This window comes from Agelaius phoeniceus, chromosome 25, assembly GCF_051311805.1.
Source record: "Agelaius phoeniceus isolate bAgePho1 chromosome 25, bAgePho1.hap1, whole genome shotgun sequence".
In the NCBI taxonomy this organism is placed as follows: domain Eukaryota; kingdom Metazoa; phylum Chordata; class Aves; order Passeriformes; family Icteridae; genus Agelaius; species Agelaius phoeniceus.
The window spans coordinates 2,711,719-2,738,568 of record NC_135289.1 but is presented as its reverse complement, the minus strand read 5'-3'; the positions used below and the strand labels follow the sequence as shown (position 1 = coordinate 2,738,568).

The 26,850-nt window shown below is 59.3% G+C and overlaps 1 protein-coding gene across 4 annotated transcripts in view; it reads right to left on the bottom strand.

Annotated features, from left to right (window-relative positions):
- Positions 1-14,465, bottom strand: part of ATP2B4 (ATPase plasma membrane Ca2+ transporting 4) — a 59,564-nt gene extending 45,099 nt beyond the window's left edge. The window contains exon 1 of one of the 4 annotated variants that reach the window (XM_054648741.2): positions 14,298-14,465. The gene's annotated coding sequence lies outside the window, so the exon portion shown is untranslated. Of the gene's footprint in view, positions 1-1,696; positions 1,812-13,268; positions 13,392-14,297 lie in introns of those variants that run through there. The other 3 variants (XM_077190582.1, XM_077190584.1, XM_077190585.1) reach the window with 3 other exon arrangements.
- Between the last annotated feature and the right edge of the window lie 12,385 nt (positions 14,466-26,850).

Here is a 26,850-nt window from a genome sequence, read left to right as displayed (position 1 = left end):
GACAATCTTAAAGATCTTTTCCAGCCTCAACAATTCCGTGATTCTACACCGGAGCCCTCAGGTAGGGAGGAGCTGGGCTGTCTCGCTCTTTGCTCTGCATCTGTCCCTGTCTCCCCAAATTCACCTGGTCCCTGGAGGTGACAGTGGCACAGGGAGGATTGTCCTGGATGCCAGCACAAGGTTTTTTCCACTCCTCCATCCCACCTGGCACCAGGAAATGGGCTCTGCCCAGCCTGGGAGCACTGGGAAGCCACCTCGGGGTGATGCGGCAGCAGCTGGCACACAGTGGGTGACCCTTGGGCACACAGTGGGTGACCCTTGGGCACACAGTGGGTGACCCTTGTCTCCTCTCCTCCCTTCCCTCCAGGTGGATCTGCTGCAGGGAGGTGTCCAGGGCAGCAACTCCCACCCCACTGCCCTCTCCAGCTCTCATCCCTCCTCCAGACCCATCCTGGGCTTGGCTTAGCTCTGATTCACAGCCCAGAGCGAGTCCAAAGCCGAGCTTTGGGATTTGGGCAGCTTGGAATCGTGGAGCAAGGGGAGGAGGATAAAAACAAGGCAGCAAAGCAGGCCCTGGGGCTGCTCTGGCAGCACTCCAGGATGGACACGGAGCAGTGGCCACATCCCAGCCCTGTCAGAGCCCCTGTCACACCTGGGCAGCAGGGAGGTGACACCGAGAATCCTGGCAGGATGGGGATCCCAACTGCAGGGAGATGCTGCAGCCCCAGCACTTGGATGCTGTCCTGGGAGGCCCCTGAGGAGCAGGAGAGGCCAGGGAAAGGCTGGGGGCAGTGTCTGAGCTGGCCAGGCTGGAGCAGAGGCCACAGGGCTGGGATGGTGCCGAGGGCAGGAGGGAGGAGCCCGGAGCCCTCTGCTCCAGAGCCGTTCCTGGGCACAGCCCCAACCAGGATTTTGGGCTTTTGGATCCCAGGACACTCCTTAGGCAGGAGCTGGGGCAGAGCCTGGGTTATCCCAGAGCAGGGCAGGGATGCTCTCACCATTCTCAGCTCTCCCCAACCAGGATTTTGGGTTTTTTGGATCCCAGGACAGCAGGATGTTGGCAGGAGCTGGGGCAGAGCCTGGGTTATCCCAGTGCAGGGCAGGGATGGTCCCACCATTCCCAGCTCTCCCCAGCCAGGATTTTGGGTTTTTTGGATCCCAGGACAGCAGGATGTTGGCAGGAGTTGGGGCAGAGCCTGGGTTATCCCAGCCCAGGGCAGGGATGGTCCCAGCATTCCCAGCTCTCCCATGGGATGGGGCAGCCCAGGAGCACTGGGAGCAGTTGGTGTCCAGCTCATCGCCCCACACACCTGAGCACAGCCCCAAAGAGCAGAGATCCCACCAATCCCAACTCCCACCTTCCCACATCTCATTCGAATTTTAAACTCAGCTGAAATTAAATCAAACCCAGAGCACGGGGCAGTCTGAGAAGCAAAACAACACTCGGGGGACAGGAGAGCCACCGGGCAGGACAGGAGGACACAGGCACGGTATTTTTAGCAGGATTACACAGGGACAGGGGATTCCTACCCCGAAGATCCCTGGGGGATGAAAATAGGGCCCGTCACTTCCTCCAGCAGCGGCAGCCGGGGGAAGCATCTGCTGCTCGGGGCAGGCAGCAGGAGGAGAGGGGCAGCCCGTGGGTTTTGGGGTGCCCAGGACACCCCAGGACAGCGAGGGGCACCTGGTGGCTCACCTTGTCACCGCCGGAGCCGCTTCCTCTTCCCTGCTCCGTGAAGAATCCCGTGGAAAAAAAAAACCCAAACTGGCAGCAATCCCTCCCAAAAATCCCCTCTGGGGAAACTGAGGCAGGAGAGGCAGAGCTGGTGGGACAGCACAGGGAAATTGGGGGATCCCCTAAAGCCGGGGATGTGCCCGTAGGGGATCCCTAACAATTCCAGATGTGCTGTAGGGGAACCCCCAACAATTCCAGAGCGGGAAGGGCGCTCCAGCACTCGGCTCCCAAGGGTGGCAGCAGCCCTGGGGACACGGGGAAGGGCTGGGGACAGCAATGCCCCTCCTGCCACCGCCACCACGTGAGCCGGGATGGGTGTCCCTGCTCCCAGCGCCGAGAATTCCCGCTCTGGATCACATCCCTGCCGGCCACCCTGTAACTCCTGCCAGCCCGGCTAGCTCAGATCCCTCTCCCCACACTCACATCCAGCCCTAAATCCATATTTTCCCATCAAAAAAAAAAAAAAATCCCCTGAGCCCAGCAGGGATTTTCTAAGGGACAAAACCAGCAACAAACAAAGGACGGGAGAAAGGTACAAAAAAAAATAAAATTAAATTTAGAAAAAAAAAAAAAGCGGCGAACACTTTTTGCTGCTGCAAAGGGTTAAAAAAAATAAAGTCGGGAAAAGCGATAGGAAAAACACACGCGGCTCCCAGGGAAGAGCGCGCCGGCTGCTCCCGTTTCCCTTCCCAACATGCCCCGCTCCTGGGAAAGTGTGGGCTGTTTTCCATATATAACTGCGAACTGTTCCATGCAGTAAGAAGTCTAATTAAAGGGAGCCAGGCGAGCAGAGGAAGGCGATATTTATCCCGGAGAAAAGAACCCCCATCCTCAAAATCCTAAATGCAGACCCCGAGCCCAGTAAGGGGGAAAAAAAAAAATAATAAAAAGTTCCGTGGTGGTGGTGGTGGTGTGGAGATCGGGGAAACAAAATAAAAAAAAAAGAAAGAAAAGGAAAGGAAAAAAAAAAAAAACAGGCGGGAGAGGCAAATCAGAGCTTGGAAAATATGGAGAAATAGGAGGGGAGAGCCAGATGGGCCAGGAGAGCATGGGGAGGGGCAGGGCAAGGGGAGGGAAAGCTCCTCTGAGCTGGGGTGGGCTGGGAGGGGGCACAGCCACCCCCGGGAGCCTCCCTGGGTCCTCCTTGCCCGGCCCCCCGAGGTGGGAGAAGCGAGGATTTGAGCAAACAGCAGGAATCAGCTTGGAAAATAAATAGGAAAGGGGATCTAAGCGTGCGGGAAGGGGCTGGGGGTGGGAAATGCCGGGAGGCACCGTGAGGGACCCAGGGTGGGTGGGAGAGGCGGGGAGGGAAGGGGCGCCACGCTGGGCACCCACCCTGAGCACCCCCTGGCAAAGGGGGGGACCCACAGGGTCCCACCCCAACACCCCAGCCCGGCCGAACCCCACCGGTGTTTTGGAGGAACTGTCTCTGAGGGATGGAAAAAACCTTGGAAAAAGCCTGGATGTGCTTTTGAGAGGAGCTTTGTTCGAGCTGTGCTTCCCACCAGCGCCAGGCACTGCCCTAACCCAGAGCAGGCACCACACTCCCGGTTCGGGGGGAGTCAGAGCAATTAAAAACCGTTAGCGGGCTTTAATTAAGTGCTGATTATACGAGCTGGGGAGAGGCACCACCACCAACACCACCACCATCATCATCATCATCATCATCATGGGCGATGATTCCAACTGGATGGGGCTCTTTGCTCCCTAAAATTGCACTTTGTCCTGCTGCCACCCTGCAGTCACCCCAGTCTGGAGCTGCGGAGTTTGGGGGGTCATTCCCAGCCCTGTCAGTCATTCCCAGCCCTGTCAGTCATTCCTAACCCTGACATTCCCAACTTTGACATTGCCAACCTTGACATTCCCAACCCCGACATTCCCAGCCCTGTCAGTCATTCCCAAGCCTGACATTCCCAACTTTGGCATTCCCAACCCTGACATTCCCAGCCCTGTCAGTTGTTCCCAACCTTGAAATTCCCAGCCTTGTCATTCCCAGCCCTGTCAGTCATTCCCAACCCTGACATTCCCAACCCTGACATTCCCAGCCCTGTCAATCATTCCCAACCCCATCATTCCCAGCCCTGTCAGTCATTCCCAACCCTGTCATTCCCAGCCCTGGCATTCCCAGCCCTATCCCCGCCCTGCAGCCCTGACCTGCCATCCTGTTTATGCCACATCCAACCCCACGTGTTCCCTCCTCCCAGCACCTCCCAGCTGCACCAGTAACCCCGGCAAACTGGGACAGCCCTTCCCTCAGACAGACGCATGACGTCCCTGCAAGGAGGGATTGGGGCCTTCCACGGCCCTAAAGCCAGGCTTTGCCATAAATCCCAGCTCCCCCAAAAAAAACCACCTGCAGTGATGCTGGGATGCAATCCCAGATGGTTTGGGGTGGAAGAGACCTTAAAGCTCATCCCATTCCATGGGCAGGGACACCTCCCACTATCCCAGGGCGCTCCAAGCCCAGCCTGGCCTTGCTAGGATGAGCTCAACCTCAGACACAACAGGGACGGTGCTGCTGGGGGGGCTCACACCCCAAACAGCTCCCACAAAACCCCGCAGCCTCTGCCCAGCCTCCAAACAAAGCAGCCCTGGGGTCACCCGAGGTGACAGGGGCCACCAGCCCCTGTGTCCTGGCTGGAGCTGGGGCTGTGGGAGGCTCTGGCACGGCCCGGCCCTGCCCCAGGTGGGGCTCTAAGCACCAGCGCTAATCCCGGGATAATTGCGGCTTTAGCAGCGATAGGGCCCAGATTAGTGGGGAAATCCCGGTGTTAGGGGCACCGAGCTGGCACCGAGCGGCCACGGAGCCAAGGGAGAGACGGATCCTGGGAATAGAGTGAGGGATCTGTGGGAATGGAGTGAGGGATCCCGGGAATAGAGCAAGGGATCCCAGGAATAGAGCAAGGGATCTGTGGGAATATAGTGAGGGATCTGTAGGAATATAATGAGGGATCCCAGGAATGGAGTGAGGGATCCCGGGAATAGAGTGAAAGATCTGTGGAATACAGTGAGGGATCCTGGGAATAGAGTGAGGGATCCCAGGAATGGAGTGAGGGATCCATGGGATACAGTGAGAGATCCATGGGATACAGTGAGGGGTCCCAGGAATAGAATGAGGGATCTGTGGGATACAGCAAGGGATCCCAGAAATACAGCAAGAGATCCATGGGAATACAGCAAGGGATCTATGGGGATACAAAAAGGGATCCACAGGAATACAGTGAGGGATTTGTGGGATACAGAGAGGGATCCACGGGAGTACAGCGAGGGATCCTGGGAATGCAGCAAGGGATCCACAGGATTCAGCGAGAGATCTGTGGGAACATAGTGAGGGATCCCAGGAACACAGTGAGGGATCCATGGGAGTACAGCAAGGGATCCATGAAAATACAGTGAGGGACCCCAGGAATGCAGCGAGGGATCTGTGGGAACACAGTGAGGGATCTCCCCAGACACGGGCACCCAGCACAGACACACACACACCCGTGGCTCAGGGTGTGATTTCCACTCCCCATCCCAATGGAAAAATGCCAAACCCACGGGCAGGATTCCCCTCCAGCCCAGCTGTCCCGCCCGGGATTGCTCTGCCTGCTGGAATCCCCTCCATTCCCAAGGCTTTGTTTCCTCTTCCCTTTCCCAGCATTTTCTCTGCAGTATCAGGGGCCTTCCTCATCCTCTCCATCACCTCCCACAGAGCCCAGGCAAGGGGCTGGGCAGGGGGGTTTGCTCCTGGAATAAAGAGGAGAGTGGGAATAAAGGATGGGAGCTCGGATTGGGGTTGTCCAGCACTGTTTGGGATGCCCCAGAACTGTTTGGGATCCCCCAGAACTGTTTAGGATCCCTCAGAACTGTCTGGGGTCCCCCAGCATTGTTTGAGATTCCCCAGCATTGTTTGGGATCCCTCAGAATTGTTTGGGATCCCTCAGAATTGTTTGGGGTCCCCCAGCACCACCTTGGCTGCTCCCACACTCGAGAGGAGGCTGGTTTGGGTGAGGAGGCTGAGATTTGGGAAAATCCCTCTGCTCCCTGCTGGCTTTTCCTGGATCCCTTCCCAGCGACCCTGTTCCCAAAGGATCACCCCAAGAGGGGACAGATCCCAGCCAGGTCCCAGGGACTGAGACACAACAAGGCCGGGCCGTGCAGGCAGCTGCGTCCGGGGGAGTGGGAGGAGGAAGGGAGGCTCCCTCATTGTCCTCTCCAGAGGGAAAAGGGACAGTCCCGAGCCTGGAAGCACCAGGGAACGCCAGGAAACACTTCCAGCTCCTCACTCCAGCCCCTGGGGCTGCAGGGCCCCGTCCCCCCGGCGCTGCAGAAACTCCATCTGCAGCAGCTTCCCGGGATTCCATGCACTTCACGTCCGACTGCAGGAGCCGGAGGATCCCCTGGCTGCTGACCTGCACGGAAACGCCCGGCTGCTGCTGCTGCTGCTGCTGCTGCTGCTGAGGGAGGGAGGGAGGGGAAGCTGGGCAAGGAAAGGCCATTCCTGCAGCCAGCTCTGGGTGGGGGATGCTCCAGCAGGTGCCCAGTGAGGTGAGACAGGCACAGAGCACATCCAGGGATGGGGAGAGGTGGGAAAACGGTGCCGAGAAGGGAAGCGGGGAATGGGGAGGGATGAAAGGCACAAGGGATCCTCTGCTCCCTGCTGGCTTTTCCTGGATCCCTTCCCAACGACCCTATTCCTAAAGGATCACCCCCAGAGGGGACAGATCCGAGCCAGGTCCCAACCCCCCCAGGTCCAAGGGATGAAAGGTCAGGAGCTGGCACAACAGAATCCAGCGGTGGATACGGAGCTGGAGCACGGCATGGATGGGTTTTGAGCCCATGGGATGGGCTGCAGCCATTCTGGAGAATCCATGGATAGCAGGACAGCCCCCTCTGGATGAGCTTCCCCCAAAACAGGGAGCAGCATCTCCGCACTCTGCCCGTGGTTCCAGCCTTTTCCACCTCCTCCTGGAGCCCCAACCAGCACCCAGCACTCTCCAATAAATCCAAAATGTCCCTGAGGTGAGCAACCCGTGGATTTAACACCCCGTGGAACAGCCAGGCCGGCTCCCAGGGGCACAGCACACCCTGGGGATGCCAGAGCAGGTAGCAGGATGAGGTTTTCCAGCTGGATTTCCCCATGGGGATGCTGTTTACTTTCTCCTTCCCCCGGGAAATCTCTTGCTGACTCAGGAAACACCCTCAGGCACAGCTCTGCGGAGAGGAGACACTTCCCAGCCACAGCTTTGCTCCTTCCTTTCGTTTTTTTGGCCAGTCCAGTTGGGGTCAGATTGGAGAGCAATCAGTCACTTGGGAAATAACACCACTCCAGGCCTCCTCCCTCAAAGAAACCTCAAAAGACAGCATTTAAGGCGAGCTTAATTTGGACAACTAAAAATAGCCAGCACCAGTCACACTGGAAAATGCAGGATGTGGAGCTTCACCCTCTCCCAGCTCCAGCCTGCACACAGGGGTTTGTGGCCCCCAGCCCCACAGGTTTGTCCCTAGGGATGGCCTGGCTCCCCCAGGGAATCCAGCAGGACCCTCTGAGGCCCATCCCAGAGCCCTGCCCGGCTGCTCCGATCAAAGTGTGGGGACCCAAAACTTTCCCAGGCAGGATGTGGTGACTCAGAGCCACGTCTGCAGAGAGGGACACCCAGGAAAGATCCCAGCCACGCTTCCCAGCTTCTCCCAGCCCAGCCAAGTCTGTGATCCTAGCTCCCTGCAGCTGATTCAGCCCTGGGTGAAGGCAGCCAGGCCTTGAATCCTGGTTGTCATTCCCGCTGTTCCAGAGGCTGTGACCCCTTCCAGCCTTGCTCCGGCCATCCTGAGGTTCCTCCAGCGCCAGCCTGGCATTCCCAGCTGCCAGCACGGCCACAAATCCAGGCTGCCCTCATTTCCCTGCACTCCCCCTCCTTGCACCGAGCTCTCCCTCCTTGCACTAATCCCTCCCTGCTCCAGAGGCAGGAATAATGTTTAACTCAGGTTCACGCCGGAGCACGAGCTCCCTCCCAGCCCGGGTCAGCCCCAGGCGTGTCCCCATCACCGAGGCCGTGCCAGATCCCTGCTGCTGGCACAGCCACGTGCCCGGCTCCGTCAGGAAGCCCCTCTGGAGCGGGAATCTCCAGGAAGCTCTCGGCTGCCAGCTGCAGCGATCTGTCACGCCGGGGCTGGGACGCAGCCGGGCTCAGCTCTGCAGGTGCCGTGAGAATCCCACAGCCGGCAGATCCCGCTTGGAGCTGTCCCACCTGCCCGGGGATCATCCCAAAATCAGGGGGCTTCGACAGAGCAAGGATGAGAGGGGACTGCTGGAGGACTGAGCCATCTCCTGGCTCGTCCCGGTGTCCCTGGGCTGACTGTGGAATGGCAGGAGTGGGAAAGCAGCTTTGCCACCGCATCCTGGGCTGTGCCCCCAGCAGCGCTCCAGCAACACGGGGTTATTTTTAAGAAGCTGGTGAGAAGGTGGGAAGGGAGGTGAGGAGCTGGAATGCCGCGAGGGCCACGCCACTAAGCTATGGAAAAGCTGGAGCCCCTGAGAGGCGAGGCATCGGCATTCCCAAGCAGGAACAAAAGGCGAGAAGCGAAAAGCCGAGGGCATTTCAGGGGCCACGGGGCATTCCAGAGGCCATGGGCACCTCCCGGCCGAGCGAGGGGTGGCGAAGGGACAGTAAAGCTCCAGCTGCTGCAGCAGGGTCCTTAATTAGCATCTCGAGAAACGGCGCCGAAAATCAGACACCTTCTGCCCGAAATCCGAGCCCGGACCTGAAAATCCGATCACCGACCCCGATGCTCAAAGAGCAAAGGTCACTTCCAACCCCACGCAGGCCCCGCCACCGCCCCACAGGGCTGCGCTGCCCCTCGGTCCCCCCGGAGCCCGGATTCACCCCCTGCCCACCGCCAGCCCCCCCAGACTGAGCAGAGGCAGCACGGTGAGGGCCAGCGGCTTATTTTTAGCCTGGAGAAGGCAGGAGCCGGGAGCAGCCATCCCGACTCTTGCCCTTGGCATGGGACACGCCGCTGTCCCCCCCGGGCCGCCCGCACCCCGCTGCCCCCCGGCTCTGCAGCGCTGCGTCCCCCCCGGGCTGGCATCACCTCCCCTGGCACGGCTCCTGGGCCCGGGCAGGAGGAGGAGGATGCTGGGCTCAGCCCTGGAGCCGGCCCCGCGGCACAAGGAGCGGGATTATTTACAGCTCCTTAACGGAGCGAGGCAGGGCTGACCTTTCCGAGCCGCAGACAAAGAGGAGATGTCGGGAATCGCTGCTGCGGGACCCTTCCCGACCCGGCGGGATGAGCGAGGGGCCAGACCCACGCTGAGGGGGGTTCGGCAGCGGGGAGCCGGCCAAGGCCACGGAGAGCCAAGCGCGCTGGGATCCCAGCCTGGGAAAAGGAGGGATCGGATTCCTCCCTCCCCGGCCCCGCCGGACAAACTCTTCCGGGTGGGGACTCCTACGCGCCGCGCTCTGCCCAGGCACAGCTCGCTGCTCCTTCCCGCAGCCCACGGCTGCCTCGGCGGCGCCAAAACACGGGGATACGGCACGGAATGGCAAAATCGGGGCCGCTCCTCGCCCCCGGCGCCCCGCTCGGCTCAGCCCAGCTGCCGACTCATCCCTGCCGTGGAAGCGTCGAAGGAAAAGTTTCCCCGTCAGCACAAAACGCCGACACTTGGCCGAAGCTTCCCCTTGGCTGCTGCTGCCCTGGCCAGGAGTTCCCCCCGCTGGGGACACGCCAGGGCCTGGCCCCGGGTGGCCGCAGTGGGCGGGGGTGGCAGGGGACAGGCCTGGTCCTTGCAGTGTGACACTGGTGTGGCACTGGTGTGGCACTGGTGTGGCCCAGTCCCCACACTGTGGCACTGGCGTGGCACTGGTGTGGCCCAGTCCCCGCATGTGGCACTGGTGTGGCCCCAGGGGCTGCCACAGCCCCTGTGCTGCAGGGAAGGGAGGAATTCCTGAAGCCAGGAGCGCTCCCATTGGCACTGGGCAACGGATGATCGATCCCATGATGATCAATCCCACAATGGATGATCGATCCCATGATGATCAATCCCACAATGGACGATCGATCCCATGATGATCAATCCCACAATGGACGATCGATCCCATTTGCTCTGAAGCTGCAGGATTTGGGCAGAGGGCTCCTGGTGTCACAGCTGTGTGTGTCCCCTCCCCAGCCTGCACCCTCCTGGTCCGTATTTAGGTCCCCATGTAGGACTTGATGCCACGATCCAGAAATCCCAGGATTTTCAGCCCAGGAGCACCCCACCAGGGTCCCCATGTCCCTCACCACCAGCCTGGGCCACAGCGGCCTGGTCACCCCCAGCCCCAAAAGGGAATCCCACAACCCCAATCCCTGATTCCAGGGGCCTCGCTGTGCATCAGCTTCCCACGTTCAAATCTGAGACCCCTCCCAGAAGCTCACAAACGCAGGAGGACTCTGAACTCAGCTCTTACTCACAGAGAGCTCTCCCAGGATTTAAGGTGCTTAATTAGCGGTTTAAAAGAGTCACCAGCTGGGTGGGTGACACCCCAGTGGGTGTCATGCACTCCACAGGGCTCCAGCTTCCCTCCTGTCCCTACCCAGGCTTACCTCGTGTGTTTTTTCCCTTTTCCTAATGATCCAGCAGAGGGGCAGGGTCCATAGAAACTCTATTATCCCCGTGCATTAAAGCCAAAAGCAACTAATTAAAACATCAAAGTCACAGGGTTCATTAGCTCGGCCTCGGTGCTGGTAGGAGGTGACAGGGATTGTGGCTGTCACCCGACTGCTCCCAGGGACCCCAGGGCTGGCCCTGCACCCCAAAACACATTCCCTGTCCCAGTGTCACTGGGAAAGCCAGTGGTTTCCACTGGAAAATCACTGGGCTGGGCAGGATCCTGTCACCTGCATGTCCCCCAGCTGGTCACCTTTGCCTGCACCAGTGTGGAGAGGAGGGAGGTTGGGGACAGCTCTGCCACCTTTGCCATCAAAGCTGCTTCCCCCAGGAGCATCTCCAGTCCCATCACAACCCATCAGATCCCTATTCCCACCCAGCACAACACGAGGGGGACAGGGATGGGTTCAAATTCCCAGCCCTGCACACCAGATCCGCTCTGGTGTGTGAGAACAGCCATTCCTTACCGGGAATGCTGCAGCGCCCCTGGATCTGGGAGTTCCCAGCAGGCCACAGGACATGGGGGACACCAGGGAAGTGGCACCACTTGTGGCCACTTCCCATCGAAGGGCCTGCATCCATCACCATGGTCACACTGAGCACTGGTCACTTCCACTGCCATGGTCACACCGAGCACTGGTCATCTCCCATTGCCATGGCCACACCAAGCACTGGTCACCTCCCATTGCCATGGCCATATGGAGCATGGGTCACTTCTCATCCAAGACCTGCATCCCATTGCCATGTTCACACTGACCATTGGTCACTTCCCATACAAGGGTCTGCCTCCCATCCATCACCACAGCCACACTGACCACTGGTCACCTCCCAAAGGACCTGCATCCCATCGCCATGTTCACACTGACCATTGGTCACTTCCCAAAGGACCTGCATCCCATCGCCATGTTCACACTGACCATTGGTCACTTCCCAAAGGACCCACACCCATTTCCACGGCCACACTGACCATTGGTCACCTCCCAAAGGACCTGCACCCCATTGCCATGTTCACACTGACCATCGGTCACCTCCCAAAGGACCCGCACCCATTTCCACGCTCACCCCGCGCCTCCCATGCGGGGCTCGCTGTCCCTGCCCAGCCGCTCCCGGAGCCCAGCGGAATCCCCGGGCTCTCACCGCAGGTTTTCCGCCGGCTCCTTTCCCAGCAGGGCGCAGCCGTGCCCGGCGGGGAGGAGCCGTGGGCGAGGAGGAAGCCAGAGCTGCCAGCCCTTTTCGCCGGGCCCTGCACGGGGAGCAGCAGCAGCAGCAAACGGGCGGCGGCTGCGAGTCCTCCCCACCGCAGGGATTTGGGTCCCCAAATCCCCGCAGGCTGGAACGGGCGCGTGTGGCCACTGCGGGAAAACTCCGCTCGTGGCCTAGCAGGGAGGAGAAACAGGAAAATGGGGGAAAAAAACCCCAAAACAACACATAACCCGAGAGAGGAGCGGGGAACGCGCGGAGAACGCGCGGCCCCGGCGAGGGGCGGGCGGGGAAGGAGCGGGCTCGTCTCGCAGGGCTTGGGGACAAGGGGAAACTCCAGGCTCAGCTCCACCCCGGCGCTTTCGACTGCTAAACAATAGTGGAGAGGAGCAGCCGTCCCTCCCTGCTCTTACTCATCCTGCCCGAGGATCTGTGCCACCCTTCGGCTGCCCCCGCCCTGCCCGGCCTCTGCCCGGGGGCTCGGGCACGGCGGCTCCCAGCTCCGGAGGCTCCCGCAAGGCTCGGGTGACAGCGACAGATTCCCCCGGGAAGAGATGAGGACCCACGGCACGCGAGCGGCGAGCCGGCAGCGCAGGGAATTCCCTCCGTCATCATCGCCAGCGGAAAAAAAAAAAAAAAAAAAAAAAGAAAAAAAAAAGAAAAGAAACCAACACCCAACAACAGCCTGCGCCCTCTCAAACCTCTCTACCTGCAGCGCTCGCAGCACTTCCCAGCGCTTTTCCAGGCGGGAAGGAAGCGGGGAAGGAGCCGGGGCTCGGGCGGGGAGCGGCAGCCGCGGCCCCGCCGGCGGCCAGGGCGGGACGGGGCCGGAGCCCGCGGGGAATGCGCGGTGCCAGGGCAGGAATGGGGAAGCGCTGCCTCCTGCCCTGGGCGCTTCCCAGCTCCACCTGCCCCATCCCGGCACCTTGCCCGTGCCACGGCCATCCACGCACCCGAGGCGATCCAGCCCGGCCCCAGGGAGTCACAGGGAGCGATTTGGCCTCCAAGCCCCCCCAGCGCCCATCGCTGAGGAAGGGTCCTGCCCCCCTCAGATCCGAGGGGCACCTGCAGCCCCCCTGAGCCGCCAGGCAGCCCGTGGGGAGGGTTCCGGGGGGGTCACCTGAGCGGGCAGCCGGGGAGGGAAGCCCAGGGCTGGGGAGGGATCCCCGGGGCGCGGCGGGGTGGGGCTGGCGGAGCGCGGGGGCGTCAGCCTCTCTCGCTCATGATTTAATAATTTAGGTGCGTTTCAGTGCTCAGAGAAGCGAAAGATTGAGGGCAGTGTCTGGAGCCAGGCAGGGCGCAGGCAGCGGTGCAGCCCCTGCCTTGCCCACGCAGCCCCGGGGGGTTTGGGGTGGGGGGCTCAGCTCGGGGTCCCCCCGGCCCTAGGATGGCTCTGGGTGCTCCATGGCGAGCTCCGAGCACTCACCTCCACCCCAGGTCGCTGCCCTCTGCTCCTGCCCGTCCACCCACGTCCAGGGCTGCCGGTCCACGGCCACGGGCAGAAACTGGCTGCACTGGTTTGAGCTTCGCAATGCAAACCCCCACCCAAGCTCAGGTCTCCAGAGATAAGAGCACAATAACCTATTGTCCCTCCTCCCCTCCCAACATCTCCACTCGCCTCTGGCGAAGCAGGGAGGGACCACCCAGCTCCGCACAGCCCCCCCGCCCCCGCCGCCGGGCAGCCCACGGGGGGCACGGACCCACCGAGCCAGGCCAGGGATGCTCGGAGGCTCCGGAGCCGGGGCTGGGATGCAGGGAGAGCGCTGAGGGCAGAGGCAGGAGGAGGCGGACGAGGCCAGAGCCTGGCGGGGCTTCCAATAGATTTCCTGATTTATTTTTTAATTTATTTTCCGCCTCCCCACTCCTGTTTTCTCTGAGAGCCGTGGCTCTGCCCAGCTGGATTGGTGCAGGCAGGAGGGGGACGTGCCCAGCCGTGGCGTGGGCAACCCCCACGCACCTCCCCACCGCATCCCACCCTTCCCACCGCCCCCCACCCGAGTCACCCCACTCCAGGCAGGGAGCAGCCCCCTTTTCTGCCCCACAGGTGGGGAAAAACCACCCCAAACCCACCCACGCAGCACCTTCCCCGCTCTGTCCTTGGGCTGCCGCAAGCCCCCCTCCCCTTCCCCCGCCTCTTCCTTCCTCCATCATCCTCATCCTCCTCCTCCCCGCAATGCCACAACTCGCTGCCTCCCAAAAAATCCAGCAACACGCGCGACCGGGAACCCCCGCGCCCCCCGCCAGCCGCCTCAAGGGCGGGCAACAAGTTGTAGGATCCGACCGGAGCGTCCTCCCCCACCCCAAATACCGGGGGGCTGCCGGGCTTGCCCCCCACAAGATGTTTGGGGGCTGCACGCCCCGCAGCCGCCCACGCCCCAGAGCGGCCGGACCGCGGTCACCCCACCACCCCACCTCTCCCACGTGGGGTTGGGGTCGGGGGGCTCCCACACCGAGCCCCCCCGTGATGTAGGACCCCACGCCGAGTCCCCCCCATCCCACCTGCTGCACTGGGACGGAGCGGGGCGGTGAAATCCCCGCTGCCCGCGCCCCACCCGCCCGGCACAGCGGGGACAGCGATGCTCCCACCCACCCGCGCCCCCCGCTCCTACAAAGAACCCACTCCGCGTCCCCTCCACGCCACTCCCGTGCGTCCCCGCAGTGTCCCCAACACCTCCAAGCCCCCCTGGGGACCCCCGTACCCCGCTCGCTGGCGGGGTCCCCTCGCGCACTCACCGGCTCCGGTCCCACGGCGCCCGGCTGGCGGCGGAGCCCCCGCGACTGGCCATGGGATGGAGGGGGAGCGGTCCCGGAGCTAACGGGAGAAAATGCTTGTCATGGCAACCCCCGTGCCGTGCGGGGCCGTGCGGGGCCGGGCCGGCGAGGGAGGGGACGGCGGACAGGGAGGGGGAGGGCTCGTCCCAGCCCGCCGGGGGAGGGGCTCCCTTAAGGTGGCTGCACGCCCCGACGGCTGCTTAAGGGGGACGGGGAAAGGAACGGGGTGAAGGGCACGGCCAGGGGGGACAGCGGGGTGGGGGGGACCCCAAACTGGGGCAGGAGCCCATGGGCAGAGTGGGGGGTGCACGCCTGGAAAGGGTGGGGACAGCCCTGGGCAATGTGGGGACACCTCTGGGAAAATGGGGATCCCCAGGCAGGGTGAGGACACCCCTGGGAAAATGGGGATCCCCAGGCAGGATGGGGACACCTCCGAGAAGAATGGGAACACCCCCAGGCAATATGGGGACTCCCAGGCAGGGTGGGGACTCCCAGGCAGGATGGGGACACCTCCGGGAATAGTGGGGACACTCCCAGGCAATATGGGAACAACCAGGCAGGATGGGGACACCTCTGAGAAGAATGGGGACACCCCTAGGCAATATGGGGATTCCCATACAGGGTGGGGACACACTGGACAAGCCAGTGGGTGCACCCCCAGAAAGGATAAGGACACCCCCAGGCAATTTGGGGACCCCCTGGGAAGACTGGGGGGGATGCACCCCCAGAAAGTTTAGGGACCCCCCAGGACAAGAGAACATTTGCACCCCAAACAGTGGGAGGACCCCACGGGCAGAACAGGGGGTGCGACCCCAAATAATGTGGGGACCCGACAGGCAGTGTGGGGACTCCAAAAAGCAAGGGCACCCTCATGTCCAACCCTCTCCCCACTCCAGGTGTGGAGGAGGCAGAAGGAACTCTGTGACCTGGGGCAAAATTGGGGGGTTTTGTGGGGTTTTAGTGGTTTTGGTGTTGGTCCCTGGGTCTGACCCACCCTGTCCCCTCATGGGCCACCATCACTTTTGGGTAATGTGGGGACCCCCACGGGCAGTGTGGGCACCCCATAAAGCGAGAGCACCCTCATGTCCAACCGCCTCCCCACTCCAGGTGTGTGGGAGGCAGAAGGAACTTTGTGACCTGTGGCAAAATTGGGGTTCTTTGTGGGGTTTTAGCGGTTTTGGTGTTGATCCCCGGGTCTGACCCACCCTGTCCCCTCATGGGCCACCATCACCCTGAGAGCCACCAGGGTCCAGCATGACCAACCCCCCCTACCCCAGATCCCACCCTCACCCCTTTTTTTAAAGGAACCCGGATAAAATCCCTCATGGAATCCTTCCCAAAGCAGGAAAAAGCTCTGGCCCTGCTGCCCACAGGCGGCGGCCCCGGGCCCAACAGGGCAGGGAGGGGGCGCCTTCAATAATCCCCTCCCGAGGCCCAGTTTGGGCTCCAGCACTTCCAGTTAAACCAGTGGAACGGCCACAGCCCCTCATTAGCCCCTCATTAACCCCTCATTAGCGCACTCAAGAGTTTTTTTTCCCCTTGGGGGCCTGCACCTCCATAATTCCACATCCCGAGGCCCCCAGGCCCTGAGGTGCTGCACAGGCCAGAGCTGGGCCTGCATGTGGAGCCCAAGCCTGGGAATTAATTTCCATAACATTTTCCATCAAAATCCTTCCCTCACTTGACCGGGATGGACCTTCCTGCTCAGCTGAGCTGATCCAGGGGTTGTTTTGGAGCAGGGAATGTTGTTTGGAGTCATCTAAATTACATTAGAGCTGCCCATGTTGGATTTAATTCCATCTCCGCATCCTTCCAAGCTTTGGGAAGAGGAAAATGCCCTGGGCTTGAAATTCCTCCTCAATTCCTACTTGGGAGTTCACAGGGTTATTCTTACTGAAAATAAAATAAAATAAAATATTCCTACTGAAAATAAAATATTTCGGGGCTAGGGATTCTCATGACAAGGACAACGAGTCTCAAAAACCAAACTCAGGCCTCTTCCACTGAACCGCTCCACGTTTGCCTGACACAGAAAAAAATGGGAATAAACCCAGGGATTTTATTCCTCCACCAAAATCTGCCAGCCCTGACCAGACTGGGTCTCGGTGAGCATGGAACAGCTTGGAAAAGAGGTGTTGGAGCAGCTGGCAGGCACCACTTCCAATGCAAAACTGCTATTGAGACATAATGGCCTTTTCCAACAGGTTCTGGGAGCTTGGAAGGAATCTCTGACCATCTGGATTCTGGCTCCTGGAAGGAAATCAGCCTTCCTGCCTCAGGGAAGCCGTGTGAGCAGGGCAGCTCGGCTATGCTGGGAATTTGCAGCCTCCTCATGTTCCTGGGTTTGGGTTGAAATGGGGGGAAAAGCAGATTTTCCACCCGGGGCAGTGGCTGCGGGAGGGAGCAGCCAAAATTCGTGTGAGAAATGTGATTCCTGTGTGGTGATTCCTGAACAGAACCATGAACAGCCCCAGAGCTTCTTCCAGGCCATGTTTAAAGAGAAGCACATGGAGGAAAAAGGAAAATCCTGGCAGGAGCAGGAGTGTCACCTCCAAGCCAGCACCAAGCTGTCCCCACAAGCTGCAGATGGGAAAAATTCCTTCACAGAATATTTTGGGACCCTCTGTGTGTGTCTCTGCTTCCCTCCTGCTCCACCCCCTTCAGCCACAGGCCACCTGCTCCTCCTGGTGGCTTGGCCACCCCCGGGGTGGTGACAGAGGTGTCCCCACACTGCACCCAGAGCAGGGAGGAGAAGGACACAACCCCAGAGCACGGGGGTAGCACTGGGGACAGGCTGGATTTGGGGTGACAATGGGGACAGGCTGGATTTGGGGTGACAACAGGGACAGGCTGGATTTGGGGTGACAATGGGGACAGGCTGGATTTGGGGTGACACTGGGGACAGGCTGGTTTGGGGTGACACTGGGGACAAGCTGGATTTTGGGGTGACACTGGGGACAAGCTGGATTTGGGGTGACAATGGGTACAGGCTGGATTTGGGCTGACAACAGGGACAGGCTGGTTTGGGGTGACAGTGGGGACAGGCTGGATTTGGGGTGACAATGGGTACAGGCTGGTTTGACTCTTGTCAGGAGCTCACAGGAGAGCTCTGAGGGAGATTCTGGATCCCACTGGGAATCCCTGCAGGGCCAAGGGCTGTGCTGAGCCTTTGTCCTCCTCATCCTCCTCGGGTCACAGCTGAATTGGGGTTTATTCCCTTTTTTTCCATGCTCTGGCCATGGATGCAGGGGCCAAATCCCCTTTCCCAGCTGGGATCCAGCCAGGAGCTCTCTCCTGGGCGCAGGAGGGATTCTTGGGGGGATTCCCAGATGGATTCCTGAGTGGATTCATGGGTGGATTCCCAGGTGGATTCACAGATGGATTTCTGAGTGGATTCCTGCATGGATTTCTCTCATTCCTTGCACCCAGCACCTGTTGCAGACTCCTCTGGATCCCCACCACATCCCAAAGGCCTCTCCCTTCCCATTCCCTGGAAAATCAGCCAAACTCCCCCAGTGACCAGTAGCACCCAAGTTCTCCATCAAGGCCCTAAATCCCCATGGGAATCTCGCCTGTTATCCTGATTTTTGCCACCTCTTTCCTTCTCCCAATGCTTTTCTGGCTGCTCTGGAAGCGAAGCAGAGCAGTGGGCAGTGACAGGCCTCAAGAAGACCCAGCATCACCAAGGTAAAAGAAATAACCCCAAAACAGAAAACTTCTCCCCTAAGTTCTTCCCTAAAAATAAAAGAATGAAAAAAGAAAAAAAAAAATCTGTCTTCCCTGATGATTTCCCTTTAAACCCAGCCTCTAATATTTGGATTAATTTGCTTTTAATGCCTCCTAGGCTGGGAACTTGTAGGTGGAGTTTTTTAGCCCGAAAAATGAATTAAATCAGCCGAGTTGTATCAGCCAAGTTACAAACCCATCAAAACCTGGGGCCAGATCCTGATCTCATCCCCGGAGGGGGCGGACGGGGTAAATCCAGCGCCGCTGGAATACGCGGGGAAAGATTTTGGTGAAGGATTTTGGAATAGAATTTTGGGAAGGATTTTGGAGAAGGATTTGGGGAAGAATTTTGTCACCGAGCTCCGGATTGGACCCCCCGGGTTTCTCATGGAAACACTGAGTGACTTTGGAGCACAAGGCAGAGTCAGGCGTCTGTGAAATCTCTCTCCATTCAAGGGCTAAATATAGGGAGAGGAGCGGCAGCAGCAGCGCTGTGACTGCTCGGGGATAAATAAACCCCGGAGAGGCTCTGCCGGGAATGCCGCGGGGTCCTGGGGGCACTGCAGGGACCACGGAGCTGGAGATGCAAAGGGGATTGAAGGGATTTTTCCTGCTTTTTCTGCCTCTTTTCCCTCTCCCTGCTCATCCCTGAGCTGCAGCACTCAGAGGTGCCCGTTCAAGGCTTGGATTCTTGCCTGGGGTTTGGGATGCCAATGGAAAAGGTCCCATCCCGGTCCCATGGCATCCACACCAATTCCCTGCTCTGCTCCCGGCCTTCCCCTCACTCCAAGGCCTTTGGAGACACCCCCAAAAAAAAATTACCGAAGCCACGGAACTGCTAATTACCCATCACCACACTAATGAACCTCTCCTAGCCCGTTCCTGCTCCCAATTACTCCAACAGCCCCGTTAATTCCTAATTAAGCAGCTCCTTCATCAGGGAAAAGGACCTTGACAGGAGAAGGGAAAACGCCAGAGGAGGAATTTGGGGATTGGGAGGGATTTTTGCTTTATGGCTGTAATTAGGAGATGAAATTGTTTGCTCACCTACAGAATTCATCACCAAAGTGCCTCCGAGCCTTCCCCTTGCCCATCCCTGCACATCCCCGGTTGGAAGCATGGCAGGATTTAAATTTGTTTAGGGCCCGTTATTAAACCCCCAAAATTTGTGACAGCTCAGGAGGAGCCTCTGGGCTGGATGAGGAGGAATCCCAGGATGCTGGATCCGTGCTTCTCCATGGATCCCCCCATTCCCCTCCCCAGCAACTCCCAGGGAAACAACTCCAGGGAAAACCCCCGAGATCCCGAAATGAACATTTTATCCCTCCAGTTCCGACCTCGTTTCATCAAGGAGGAACCTTGTACTCGGTGTTTGCAGCGCGGTAACAGCTCGGGGACCTTCGTGGGCCCGAGGAAAGTCCCCGCTGCCGGCGGTGACAGCGCGGTGGGCGGTGCTGAAAGGGAGGGGAGCGAAGTGACAGCGAGGGAGAGGGAGAAAAACGCTCTGCCCGTCACTCCCGAGCTGTCAGCCCCGAGCCGGGGAGGCGGGGGAGCCCCCGAGCCCTACTTTGGGACCGTTCTTCCCTCCGGGGATGAGAGGAGAAGGTGCTGGAAGAGCTGGAGATGCTCTTGGTCCCACCTGGATCCGGGTGACCCCGCAGAGAATGGAGGTGAAATCCTGGGATGCGGCAGCAAAGGCAGGGATGACCCCAGCAGGGTCAATTTTGTCGTCTTCACAAAGTTTTGGGGTAGGGAGCGGCTTTTCCAAAGGCCCAAGAGAAAAAAATCCAAAGGCCCAAGAGAAAAACTCCCAAAATCCAAAATTTGGAGGCCAAACCGGCGGCGCAAGCCCCTGTGCCACACGTGGAGCTCCAGCAAAGCCACCAGGAGCTTCCAGACATTCCCATCCTCCAGGATCCTCTCGATTCCTGCTCTCAGAAAGGTCGATTTCCTCTCTAACCCCACCTTCAGGTGCTTTGGGAGGCTGGGTGACAATAAGGGGACATCACCGGTGTTGATGCCACAGGGCAAAGCTGTGGTGCCACCCGAAAGATGAGGGAAATACCCAAAAGAGGGGTGAAATACCAAAAAGAAAGGAGTGAAATACCCAAAAGAGGGGTGAAATATCCATGAAAGGGATGAAATACCCAAAAAAGGGATGAAATACTCAAAAGAGGAGAGAAATACTAAAAAAAAGGGGGTGAAATATCCAAAAGAGAGGTGAAATACCCAAAAAAGGGATGAAATACCCAAAAGAAAGGTGAAATATCAAAAAAAAGGGATGAAATATCCAAAAGAGGGGTGAAATACCCAAAAAAGGTATGAAATACCAAAAAAGGTATGAAATACCAAAAAAAGGTGTGAAATACCCAAAAAAGGGGTGAAAATGAGTAGGAAAATATTGGATGCAAAGGTGACCTCTTGCCAAAACAGGAATAAAGAGGGAATAGGGAAAACCAGACACATTTCCAAGTGCAACAAACCCAGGAACGGCTCCTTTATTGGAATAATAACCATCAATAATGCATTGCTAAGGAGCTGCAGATGAGTGCAATTAAAAAAAGCAGCGCATTCCCCGAGCAAAAACCGAAATTATTCCTCACAGCTTCCCCGAGATTTATGGAAATGAAGCAGTTCCTGAAGCTCAGCAGAGCCGGGGAGCCCGGCAGGGGAGAAAGGGAAAAAAAAAAAAAAAAGGCAGGAAAAAAAGAAAAAAAAAAAAGAAAAAGGGCCCTAATGTAGGGATTTATAAATATTTTACAGCTGAGGAGGAGTGGGGAGCCATGGATATAGATGGGATTGCGGGTGGCTGTGGTGGGAGGAAGGAATTAATCACAAAAACGGAGGAGAAACTTTCCTCCAGGAGCACGTGGCCACACCCACGGCTCCCGAGGGGCCCCTGCTGCCAGGGAAAGTTTGGAGTTTGCTCTGGGAGGTGCAGATGTGACCCGGTGGCGATGCCCTCCCTCCCCTTGGCAGCGTGCCGGGCATGGAGGAGGCACCAAGAATTCCTTGGGAAAGGCGGAGTGTAAATATTGACCAGGAAAAGCTGGTGGATAAGGGCTGGGAAAGCCATGCTGAGGCAGGAGGGGGTGATCTGGGATTTGGGGCCGCTCAGACAGCCCAGAATTCCCATCCCAGGGTGGTGGGATCCTGGGGAATGAGATGATCCCAGATCCCAAACTCCTGTCGCTGTCCGGAGGGGCCCAGGACTGGGCTGGCAGCTCCCCCTCACCTCCTGCCGGGAAGGGAGCAGGGAATGAGCCCCAGGAAATGTCACCTGGGATGGGGACAGCAGTGCCCCGTGTCCCTGCAGGGAGGGGAGGGTCCTCTGCCTCCCTGGAGAGCAGCAGAGGAGCAGGGGGAAGCCAAGGCCGTTTCACGGGATCCTGGAATGGTTTGGCTGGGAAGGGACCTTACAGCTCATCCCCGGGGACAGGGACACCTTTCACTGTCCCAGCTTGCTCCAAGCTGGCCTGGGACACTGCCAGGGATGGGGCAGTGCTCCAGGTTTGTGCAGCTGGAGCTGTTCCCCCCATCCACAAAGATGGGGCAGGGGGAGGCTGGGGCTCCTCAGAACCTGCAGGGATCCTTCTGAGGCTGGAATATTTTCCTTTTCCCTCCCAGCGCTTGGCTTGTGCTTCCCAGGGACTTTGCAGCAGCTGGAACATCCCATCCTTGCTCCATCCGGGCTGAGCACAGGAACAATCCTGCACCAGGATCCCATTTCTGGTGTGGGATCCCATTCCCAGCTCCAAACCTGGCTCCATCTTCCGGGTCCTGGGTGCTGAGAGCTCCTTGATCCCTATTTATCCTTCCCTCCTTGCCTCCTTCTATCCATCCATCATCCATCCGTCCATCCATCCATCCATCCATCCATCATCCATCCATCATCCATCCATCCATCCATCCATCCATCCATCCATCCATCCATCCATCATCCATCCATCCATCCATCCATCCATCCATCCCTGTGTCCATCCATCCATCCATCCATCCATCCATCCATCATCCATCCATCATCCATCCATCCATCCACCCATCCATCCATCATCCATCCATCCATCCATCCATCCATCCATCCATCCATCCATCATCCATCCATCATCCATCCATCCATCCATCCATCCATCCATCCATCCATCCATCCATCCATCCATCCTTGTGTCCATCCATCCATCCCTGTGTCCATCCATCCATCCATCCATCCATCCATCCATCCATCATCCATCCATCCATCCATCCATCCATCCATCATCCATCCATCCATCCATCCATCCATCATCCATCCATCCATCCATCCATCCATCCATCCATCCATCCATCCCTGTGTCCATCCATCCATCCATCCATCCATCCATCCATCCATCCATCCATCCATCCATCCCTGTGTCCATCCATCCATCCATCCATCCATCCATCCATCCATCCATCCATCCATCCATCCCCGTGTCCATCCATCCATCATCCATCCATCCATCCATCCATCCATCCATCCATCCATCCATCCCTTTATCCAACCTGGAAAAGCTCCGTGGCAGCTGCTGGAAGCCTCTGCAGGTACGAAACCTTCCCAGGGCTTCTTTAAAAATCCAAGAATTTCTCTTGGCCAGAGAGAAATGAGTCACGGCAGGGAGAGAGGGAGAGGAGAGGGAGCTCACGGCAGCAGGAGCAAGGAGAGGCAGCAGCAGGGCTCGGACATGGCAGGAAAAGGGATGGGAATTCACTGGGAACAGCCATGGCCTGGGACACCTGGCAGAGTTGGAGATTTGGGACACAGCCACTGTGAAGCTGAGGGTGGGATTTTCCCTGCAGGATTTTCCCTGCACGATTTTTCCCTGCACGATTTTTCCCTGTGGACACCGAGCTTTTGGCACCCAGGAAAGCCCAGCTTGGAAAAGCAGATCCCTGCCTTGCTTGGGAAGGTGGCAGGGACATCCCAGCCACCTGCTGGGTGAGGCACTGCCCCCACACAGGGGAGGCTCAGGTTGATCACCAGGAGGAATTTTTTTCCTGGAAAAGGCAGGATTGGAAGCGCCCGGGGAGTTTTGGAGTCCCCACCCCTGGAGGTGCCCAAGGAAGGCGTGGATGTGACACTCCAGGTGACAACGCAGGCACCGGACACAGCTCGGACTTCACCATCCTGGAGGGACTCTCCAGCCTCCCTGGGATTCCGGGAACACGTCGGGGGCTGCAGGAATCACCGGCGGGAGGGTCCGCGCTGCGGCTCTGGCACAGATGTCCCTCCCTCCCTCCCTCCCTGCCTCCCTCCCTGCTGTGCCTGTGTCGCACATCAGCGGTGACGCCAGCAGCTCCTGTCCCCGCTGACTGCCGCGACAGCCGATGCCAGCTCCCGGCTCTGACGTGGGAACCTGCCCTTCATTTCCAGTGCCACCGAGCTGTTTTCTCCTTTTTTTTCCCCCCTCCAAGCCCCACTCGGCTCCGCACGGGATGTGACAGGCGGTGATGGAGCACCGGGAGGCCCCGGCCTTGGCACGTCCCGGCCTCCCGAGGAGTAATTAAGCTAATGAGGGCCACGGGCTGGGCTGGCAGCGTCCCTGGCAGCTCGCGGTGAACCCGGGTCAGGAATGACACATCCCATCCATAAAGGATGGCGATGGATGAGGCTGAGCTCCGGGGGAAAAAATAAAACAACCAAGGAAGGGCAGGAGGGGAGGGAGAATCCATGCCCAAAGCTGGGGAAGGGGATGGTGCAGCCAAGGGGATGAGGGATTGAGGATCTCTGCAGGATTGGGGTGCTGAGGGTTGGGGGTGGATGGGGCAAAGATCTGGGATAGGTGTTGGAGGTAGGGATGCAAACCTGAGTCCAGGTGAGCTCCAGACCTAAACCTGAGTCCAGGTGTGCTCCAGAGCCAAACCTGAGTCCAGGTGTGCTCCAGACCCAAACCTGAGTCCAGGTGTGCTCCCTGAGCCATACCTGAGTCCAGGTGTGCTCCACATCCAAACCTGAGTCCAGGTGTGCTCCAGAGCCAAACCTGAGTCCAGGTGTGCTCCAGAGCCAAACCTGAGTCCAGGTGTGCTCCCTGAGCCATACCTGAGTCCAGGTGTGCTCTGCTGGGTGATCCCACAGAAGAAAATCTGGTGATGGAAACGCTCCTGGGAAGAGCCCCCTGTGCAGGGGGGGTTCAGGGGGTGGCACAGGGTACCTGGCCTGGTTGGGCATCTGTGGGAGGTTTCTGGATGGGAGAGCTTGGAGCCTCTTCCAGGGCCTAAAGGGGCTCCAGGAGAGCTGGAGAGGGACTTGGGACAAAGGGTGGAGTGACAGGACACAGGGAATGGCTCCCACTGCCAGAGGACAGGGATGGATGGGATATTGGGATGGAATTGTTTCCTGTGAGGGTGAAGAGGAGCTGGGATGGAATTCCCAGAGAAGCTGTGGCTGTCCCATCCCTGGAAGCATCCACGGCCAGATTTATGGGATTTGGAGCACCCTGGGGTAGGGGAAGCTGTCCCTGTCCCTGCCATGGCAGGGGTGGCACTGGGTGATTTTGATGATCTCTTCCCACCCCAGCCATGCTGGGATTCCCCGGCCAGTGCAACATTCCCCAGGTGAGCTCTGGGATCCCTGGAGCTCCTTCCCCTGGCTGTGCCTCCACCGAGCCCCGGTTTGCAGGGAAAGACCCACAAAGGGCTGGGTGGGAGCACAACCCCCGGGGAGCCGCGGGCTCTGCGCTCCTCCCCAAGCCCCACAGAGCCCCGGCTCTGTCTGTCCTGGCTGCGGATCCACAGAGCCCCGGCTCTGTCTGTCCTGGCTGCGGATCCACAGAGCCCCGGCTCTGTCTGTCCTGGCTGCGGATCCACAGAGCCCCGGCTCCGTCTGTCCTGGCTGCGGATCCACAGAGCCCCGGCTCTGTCTGTCCTGGCTGCGGATCCACAGAGCCCCGGCTCCGTCTGTCCTGGCTGCGGATCCACAGAGCCCCGGCTCTGTCTGTCCTGGCTGCGGATCCACAGAGCCCCGGCTCTGTCTGTCCTGGCTGCGGATCCACAGAGCCCCGGCTCCGTCTGTCCTGGCTGCGGATCCACAGAGCCCCGGCTCCGTCTGTCCTGGCTGCGGATCCACAGAGCCCCGGCTCCGTCTGTCCTGGCTGCGGATCCACAGAGCCCCGGCTCCGTCTGTCCTGGCTGCGGATCCACAGAGCCCCGGCTCCGTCTGTCCTGGCTGCGGATCCACAGAGCCCCGGCTCTGTCTGTCCTGGCTGCGGATCCACAGAGCCCCGGCTCTGTCTGTCCTGGCTGCGGATCCACAGAGCCCCGGCTCTGTCTGTCCTGGCTGCGGATCCCAGCTCGGGGCACCGCGGCCGGGAACAGCCTCGCCTCTCAGGCAGGAGCTGTGGGCAGCGCCGCGGGCACACGGGGAGGAGCAGCAGGAGGAGGAGGAGGAGGAGGAGGAGGAGGTGGAGAAGGCTTTGAGCGATCCCTCGGGGCACCAGGGCTGCAGGTGCGTGCTCAGCTCTGCCCAGCACAGCCCAGCAGGGAGGAATGCAGGCAGGCAGAAGGGACAGGAGGCAGAGATTCCTTGTGTGCCATCCAGGAGGGACTGGGGGGGGTTGAACCCTCCAGCCCTGCCGCACAGCCCCTCCAGCCGCCCTTTGTCCCCTTCCCCTTGTGACGAGTATCTTTCCTCCCATTCTCCCTGAAATCCCAGCCTGTGCTGAGCTGGGATTGGGATTGAGGCTTTCCAACCCAGATCCTGGAGGAGACTGAGCAGCTGCAGCCTGGCAGAGCAGTGTCCAGCCTGTGGGCACATCAGTGTCCATCCTGGGGACAGAGCAGTGTCCAGCCTGTGGGCACATCAGTGTCATTAGTGTCCATTCCATGGGCACATCAATGTCCATCCTGTGGACAGATCTGTGTCCAGTTTGTGGGCACATGGGTGTCATCAATGCCCACTTTGTGGGCACATCAGTGTCCAGCCTGTGAGCACATCAGTGTCATTAGTGTCCATTCCATGGGCACATCAACGTCCAGCCTGGGGACAGAGCAGTGTCCAGTTTGTGGGCACATCAGTGTCCATCCTGGGGACAGAGCAGTGTCCAGCCTGTGGGCACATCAGTGTCATTAGTGTCCATTCCATGGGCACATCAATGTCCATCCTGTGGACACTTCTCCAGCCTGTGGGTACATCATTATCCATCCTATGGACAGATCAGTGTCCATCCTGTGGACACCCCACTGCTCATCCTGAGGACACCCCACTGTCCATCCTGTGGACACCCCAGTGTCCATCCTGAGGACACCCCAGTGTCCATCCTGCAGACACCCCAGTGTCCATCCTGAGGACACCCCACTGTCCATCCTGTGGACACCCCAGTGTCCATCCTGAGGACACCCCAGTGTCCATCCTGCAGACACCCCAGTGTCCATCCTGAGGACACCCCACTGTCCATCCTGAGGACACCCCAGTGTCCATCCTGCAGACACCCCACTGTCCATCCTGCAGACACCCTGGTGTCCATCCTGAGGACACCCCACTGCCCATCCTCAGGACACCCCAGTGTCCATCCTGCAGACACCCCAGTGTCCATCCTGAGGACACCCCAGTGTCCATCCTGAGGACAGCCCACTGTCCATCCTGAGGACACCCCAGTGTCCATCCTGAGGACACCCCACTGTCCATCCTGCAGACACCCCACTGCCCATCCTGAGGACACCCCACTGTCCATCCTGACACATCAGCTGCTTTTTGTGCCCTGTTCTCAGCGGAGCAGCAGCAGCAGCAGCCCCGCGGGCCGGGCCGGGCCGGGCTCCTCATTCCAGCGGCGTTTTC